Source organism: Montipora capricornis, chromosome 8 (assembly GCF_036669925.1).
Source record: "Montipora capricornis isolate CH-2021 chromosome 8, ASM3666992v2, whole genome shotgun sequence".
Classification (NCBI taxonomy): domain Eukaryota; kingdom Metazoa; phylum Cnidaria; class Anthozoa; order Scleractinia; family Acroporidae; genus Montipora; species Montipora capricornis.
The window spans coordinates 34701399-34709181 of record NC_090890.1 but is presented as its reverse complement, the minus strand read 5'-3'; the positions used below and the strand labels follow the sequence as shown (position 1 = coordinate 34709181).

General features: G+C 39.7%; 1 pseudogene; it reads left to right on the top strand.

Annotated features, from left to right (window-relative positions):
• The first annotated feature begins 3239 nt into the window (after positions 1-3239).
• On the top strand, positions 3240-4409 carry LOC138014414 (rho GTPase-activating protein syd-1-like; annotated as a pseudogene).
• Positions 4410-7783: the final 3374 nt, after the last annotated feature.

Here is a 7783-nt window from a genome sequence, read left to right as displayed (position 1 = left end):
TTTAAGCAAACAGCGAATAACCAACTGTTCACTTGTTACGGGTAAATAGACGCACAGGTAACGGCTTTTACGTTTTCATGAGTAATACAGGTACAGTCTTGTTCCGTTCTTGATCTTGTACTCCTTAAGTGTGGAATTGGTGAATCTGTACTCGGCCTTAGTGGCTGGATTAAACAGCATTAGAGCATTGGATCGGCTTCTGCACGGATAGTTCTCTTTGTGAAGGGCCATTTTCCTTGACCGGTGAAAAATGGTGCACAGTTGTTCGACAAGGTACTTAATGGTGTCAGTGTCTTGGACACCCAGTGTAACATGTTCCCTGGGTACCCAGTACTCTTTGCTTTCGGAGCTAGCACGAATAATGACGAGCTCTTTAAGGAAGAGAGAACACGAGATTTTGCGTTAAAACCTAGCCCCAGTTGTTCAAACGATGGATAGCGCTATCCGCCGGATAAATTAATATCCAGTGGATAAGTAATAGCGAAACCAATTGCGCTATCCAATGGATAGTGATTTATCGGGTGGATAGCGTTATCCACCTTTTCAACAACTGGGGCCTGGTGTGTTTAGGAATTGGGATTGTACAAAATGGTACAGCTCTGATAACTCTTAAAAATTACGAGAATCCTTTGGAAAGCTCGAAACGTACAGAAAGGTTGCATTGATGAAGTCGATCCCCATTTTTTTTTTCTGAGGTTTACTCTGGAAAGGTCGATTGCACGAGAGGTTTCTTCCTGAGTCATTGGCAAGGTTGGCGTATTGGTACGGGACACTTGCCTTGTACAGTGTGTCTCGGGTTTTACCCTACCCAGGGAGTCGACTTCCCTAGTACTTCTATTTTCCTCCCATTTGATTTGACCCGCTTTACTTATAATTTATTTCGCTTCCATTTGCGGTTGTATAGCAGTTCAAGGGGCATTTTCTGCTTTGCCATATTACGCGTGAGACGATGATGATAATGCAGCCTCGTTCCCAGTGTCTCTCTTTTTCCCTTGCCCGTGAAGGGAAGACGAGAAACCCTGCGAAAGAGGTGGGATGATGATGATTATTATATTAATTATTATCATTATTTTTCAAAAGCTATTCTCCAAGGGAAAAATGGCCCATGTATCCGCCACTGTTGTGCATCTAAAAAACAGAAACTGAACAATTCATTTTCGCGATGTAGCTTATTAAATTATGAGATGACGACGATATAGAAATAGTTCATTTCTTATTGCACAACAATGAACTTGCTTCACCTCTTACCTGCTACCACCAGATGAGAGCCGAGCGACGCAGTCAAAACTATAAGCGAAAGCATCCTTCGAGAAGAATTCTCAGACGCCATAGAAACCATGACTTTTTAGTGGTTTTTTTTCTTTTGACTTAGACTGGAGAAATTGACCTGATTTCCAATTATTTGTCATAATTCAAAGTGATAAGATCAGTTGCTCTTTCATGACCTCTTATATGTCACTTTAGACGCTGTGTAAGGGTCATATAGTGTACGTACACATCACTGTTTGGACTGTTCATTGACCGGTTTTTTGAAAGATGGAAAGACTCCCCCTTTTTCAACTACTCAAATGATGAAGAATAAAAGGAAAAGCAGTTAAGCTAGTAGTTAGAATACAAGCGGAAAGAGTTCTAAGTCTCTAAAATTGGCTGCAAAATGGTATATGGTCGAGCAAGTCAAAGTGATGTTCATGTCGAAGTACAATCGACTAATTTTTTTCACAGGGAATTTTTTTTTGCCCTAGAAACAATAAGAGGTCGAAAAACAAAAGTTTTGAGGATATATGGTCTTGTTCAATTGTGGCGAATTAAGTTCTTGTTTGTTGGATCCCTTTGATTGATCGTTTTGTTTTTTCTCTTTTTACATCTGAGCCATTAATGTGGAACTCAACAAAAATAGCATATGCCCGTCTTAAAATAGTGCGTGCGAGTTTAAATTAACTGCAGGAAATAAAGTTGTCGTTGCGATGAGTAGAAATTTTGCAGCTATATAAATATTAGGACGCTTTGACGTCATGCGGCCACAATTCGGTTTTACAGCTGGAAGGAAACACATTTTTAGCACAGTAAACAAATCAAAAATAGCTGTTGTTACGTCACCAAGGACGTCCAATGTTTCGTTTCTCTTTTAAACAAAACGAATAATTCTCAAGTATTGTAATACATCTGTATTGATTGAACTTCTGAAGAGGTGAATCCGGCGGACATTGCCGTCGAGTCGTAGAATTCGCTATCCGCGGTCAGCCTTTGTTTTAAGATCAAATCGTCAGTTTCTTAAAATACAGTGAGTTTTATGACGGACGGTTTCTATCAGCTATTTGAATTTGTGTCAAAGCATACTACCCGATATCTCAATTTATAGTTGCGACCTGACATTTTCTCAGTTGTCAAGAGTTCTGGCAAGCATTTTCTTGAAATAGCTACAAACAAAACCGCGCTAAAATGAAAAATATCTTCGACAAATTGGTAATATCATTGCTATTTCAAATAAAGTTTTGAAATCGGGATTCGGGTTTCAGATAATTCTTTTGTTCAGTGATCGACTGTGCGATTTTGTCAGTGTCTTTTTCACTCTGACCGTTTGCGATAAAGTCAGTTTAACACCGGGAGGACATGAGAAACTCTACCTCCACTTTTTTCCTCTTGATTAACACCAGACTCACGAAAGTGATGATTCTAAGGATTTTTTTTACCTTTTTTATAGTAGCACCTGACAATTTCTTCTATACAAAATCGTGTCGGGTCGAAACAGAGGGGGTTGGACTAAATTACCGCGGTGGAGTTTGTGTTATTGGAAGTAAAATCAATAGGAAAATTTCTCGAAAGGAAAGAAAAATTATTTCGGGCTTAAACAAGGGTCCGATAAAACGGAAATAATAAAAAAATGAAAATTTCACCACGATCGTTGTGCGAAAGACTAAAGTGAGTGAACTTTATATTCTTTAAACGACTCTAGGATTAGCCGAATTGCTTCGGCAGCTTTTCCTAGCGTCGCTTTGTTTTTGTCACACGTTTCGAGTTCCTTTTCAAGGGAGATTTTCCCATTGGTTTTGACGACAAAATATTGATTCGGTTAATTGTTTTCTGCGGCCGAAGAGAGAAATGACTGGCAACCAGGTCGTTGTATTGTTTTGTGTGACGATGCACACCTGTCTTGCAAAGTCCAGTGCGATTGGCTCTCCGTGACAATATCCAATAATCGCATGTAAACTTTTCATTTGAAATTCAAGCAAGATGGCGGCTCGATGGACGCGCAGAAACACAGAGTAAAAAATAATATGGCTGTACGACCAGAAGATGCGAAGAAGAAGCCGTTGGCGGCTAATGGGAAAGCTCTTTCCTCGACCGACAAATCGGTCGACGAAGACATTGTTGAACAACTTCGACGCTTCAGCAGCGTCTCGCAGGAGGACTTTGAGAAAATGAGACTAGCTGAGAAAGAAGATGAATTTTTGCGATCAGAAAAGCAACTGATATTACACAGACAGACACTCAGGGAGATCCTTGTCCGCCACTTCCAATAAAGATCATTCAGGGAACGTTTCGGCATGTGCTCGGAGTCCGAGAGGCGTGCTCCAAGAACGGAACATTTTTGCAGCGCACGATCGAATTACGTCGAAAGCCAGGAGAGACGCTAGGATTTTATATTCGCCAGGGCGATGGTTGGGAAAGGGAGCAAGGAATTTTTGTATCTCGTGTGGTTCTTGGCACAGATGTGGACGTTTTTGAGTTGTTGCGGGTCGGCGATGAGATTGTTAAAGTGAATAAAGTTGACGTGAGGACAATGACTATACAAGTGTGAGCGCACTTATGCAGATGACAAGACGACTTATTCTCACGGTCAAAGTACTAACGCCAGTGACAGCGATGGCAAAACAAGCGACTAGCAATGAATAAGGACAATCATATTCAGGGTTTGAAATCCTAAGTCCAAGAACTTCAAGACCTTCGAGGTCTGAGAGTGGGTCATCTTCCGAATCGGCTTCGAATTCGGGCCGACAACCTCCTGATCGCAGAACGAGTGGTGACAGACGCTTGAGTAACTCCGCAAGTCTGAGCCATCAGGCAAACTACAAAGTTGCGAATCTAGTCATAGGAAAAATAAGGATGCTATGAGCTCTGGAAACCCGCAATCGTTGACGTCGTCCGTCTATAGAGGCTCGCGCCGCAGCTCGAAATCGCCTGTCGCTGGGCGAAGAGCGCTGTCTCCGATACGAGAAACGTCCTGCAGATTTATTTAATTCCGACAACGAAGATCTATGTCGGCTCATGAACGAGGGCGAAATAGCAGAGCGGCCAGTGTCGTTAGCTGGTCGGATCAGTACTGTAGTGCATCTGGGGCAAGCAGTCCTGTCAAACACAAACCTAGTGACAGAAAGAGGTCCGAGGCCCAAAGCACGAGGCCAAAGTGATTTGGAAACGTGCAGAGTAGCCACCAATGAATAATGTGTCTTAAAGCTTTGTAGTGAAGATTACGGTGTCAAAGTCGGATCAGTGAAAGATCACAAGTGGTGGAAATGAAGTGGCTGGATCTGGGCTAATTAAAAAAAAAAATATGGGGAGTAAGCAAGTTGTATTTTTTTCACTCGTAGCTCGCCGCTTGCCAGCATTGCAAACTGGCAGTTTGGGAAACAAAACTGAATTTTATCGGAATGCAGTATATGTGGAAACAATCTAGATTTGCCGAAGGAACGTATAACATGTTAAACAATTTCCGTCACTGCAGCCAGAATTAATATTGGAAGTTATTTGTCGTGCACAGTTATACCTGCGAACCAATCTAGATAGTGTGACCTTGGAAACAGAAACTGTTAGACAATAATTGGCGACTTTTATTCAGTTGCAGCGACAAAATAATTTCTTAAGCTTTGAACTATAAAAATTGAAAAATGTGCACTTAAAAAAACCCTGTGTGAACGTGCATTTCTTTTAGGCGGATTTCGATTTTTGAGAAGAAACTTCATTTTTCTGTGATCATTTCATAAAGGCAAACTTAGTTCTATGAAATATCGAGAACATTCGAGAAAATTACCACTGCTGCCAGACAAATTTGTAGGTCTTGTACAATTTTGAAAAAAACAACCACAATAATATATAATATATATATATATCTATATCGTGGAAAAATGATCTTTAAGTCTGATTTTGATGCAAAACGCCAAATTTCCAAGGCACTCAAAGAGCTTTATTTTATAAATTTGAAGCGCTGTAATTCTCGCAATTATCGTGCTGGGTAGGTGGAATTACAGAACAAACACTAGAACACTTTAAACGTGAGAAATATTACTTCAAAAATGTTTATGTGGAGCGATTATTTTTCCATGTCTTGGAGCATTATAATTTGATGCGAAGCGCCTTTGTAAATCGTGTTCTTTTTTTGGTCGTTTTCAGGAAATGAAATGGCACCCAACATAGTAAATCGTCTATCGGAAAAAGTCTATTTTAAGCTACTCGCGACGCATAATCATTTAGAGAGAAATGGCGTCCGGTAGCGACAGCCTTATTCAATATGGTAAAACAAAAGAATTGTTTGAAGGGAAGTTATTCAAGCTCTAAAGATAGCTGGACTACAAATTTAAAAAAAACATCCCCGCTCAAAAAAAAGTTGCCAATGCAATGGTCCCGACCAAAAATTCACCGTCTCACTCGTGCTGCCAGAATGATTGAAGAACTTTCCAGTATTTCTTTATCGGATTCGAATGAACTTCGAGGTGTAGATGCGAGATGATTCGAGAGAAATAAATGGTTAATAATTAAAAACTGTAGTATTAAAAACTGTTTCGATCTTTTCTGAGCCCGATAACCCGCCTTTTTTCGCTTTATTTTTTGTCGTTTCAACAGCTCAACCAAACGCTGGAATCGGTTTATCATTACGATTAAGGGGTAATTTGCAAAAAGGGAAGCAAGGGATAAAAAGCCGTATCTATCAGACTCGAGGGGATATAAAAATATTGAATAAACTTTACCACTGTTTTAGTAGACTGGCATGTTACCACCTGCCAAAACAACCACAGCATGGAAGTTTACTTCTCGACCAATAACTCTTGAAAACATACACCCAGTCCGTTCTCATTGACTATATATTTTTGACCGAAATTTCAAGGCCCTTTCGTTTTTTTCTTCAGAAAGACACGAAATTGATCACTGATACACTGTAACCTTGTTTTTACGCGTTGGAGAAGGCCAAAAGTTTCTATATTATTTTGCAACAGTGTGTGGTATTCGAGACAGTTTGACATTATTGTGAAATGAGCGTCAGCCAGAAAGCGCTAATTTTCTCTCAGACAGAAAGGAAATCTTCAAAGAATTGGCGGTTACGGGCTAATAGTTCTATCGTTTTGCATTAGGGCGTAACTTTGCGATGCTCCAGAATTTTATAAAAAAAGAAAAATGCCCTCGATCGAACGATTTAAAAGATTGAAGCAAAACACAAATCACAACTGATTTAGTTTTGTCTCTTGTGCTTTCTTGCTGTTATATTTACGTCTTCTTTTGAATTTGGCATAAGCACGGTGAATAATCAGATCGCTGATTGATTGGTCCGCCAAGTGACACCAGACAGTTTGTGTGCATGGCGCCATGCACCCGTGTGCAACGAGTAGTTAACTCTTTTTGTAAAAAGTAAAAAAGGAAATAATTAATTGAAACGCGCAAGTCCCTCTATTCCAACGCCGTTAATATATTTGTTGATGACTTTAAACGTTGTGCGCGAGGGTTATGAACTTTCATGTATCCGCTAAAGTGCAATTTTAAGTTGACCATGTGAAGTGAAGTTAGTAAAGTGAATTACTAACTATTATTAATATTTTTGATCCAACATGCTGAATTGTTGATCAACCACGAAATTAATCTAAGAACGGGAACTGAAAGCCTAAATGAACCCAAAACAACATACTCTCTTTTAATGTACTACAATAGACCAATAGCCTCGTGTGCCTGGACAACATACAATAGCAAATGTTGCTTGAGGAGCGAGGCTCAGTTAGTATAGTTAGAACATAAGCAAAAGAATACATTGTTGGTCGCCATTTATGCATTAGTTCTAAGGACCCTTTCGCGCTATGGTACGTTCTTTTATGTTTATTTTGAAGGACGTTTTTACAACTCCCACTTCTTTCCCTTGCAATGCTCTGACGTGCGGTTTTATCATTTTTATCAGAGGTTACTTTGGTGAATTCTTAAGATCCTTGTAACGAAAAACGAGTACAAAAATATCAGGGTTGTGTAATTTGTAAGTAAAATCTGCCAATTCAGACGACAAGGCTGATAATTTCTAATTTTTGTTCAAATACATGCAACAGTTTACTTTTTGGAGTTTCTATACAAATTTCGTTATTCATTGATACTCTATCGAGTTCGGGAAAACAGCAAGATTTTGGCGCTCGGTACCCAATTATTTGTGTTTTTGTTCGGACTCTTGTAACATACGAAGGGGGAAGAAAGGAATGCGATCCACTTCACATTATTTGTCTGGGGAAGATAGCATGGCTTGCAAGTAATCTTAAGAAAGGGGCCTTTCATAGTAGAAGTACCTTACCTTCGTTTTGCTTAACTAAGATCAGTGATTGGTTGAAAGATCTCGCCGCCACATTCTAAGCCAATCAATGTTAAGAGCAAAACCCTTACATGTACGATGTGTCTTCGTCTTCCGTGATTTGACAAAGGAAAGTGATTTAGTAGTACTCTAGTAAGTAGTCTAGTCACACTACACTCACTGTCCAAAAGATCGGCACCATTGCAGTAACCATGGCAGTATTTCATAGGTTTTTCTTAATTTTAGTCCTTT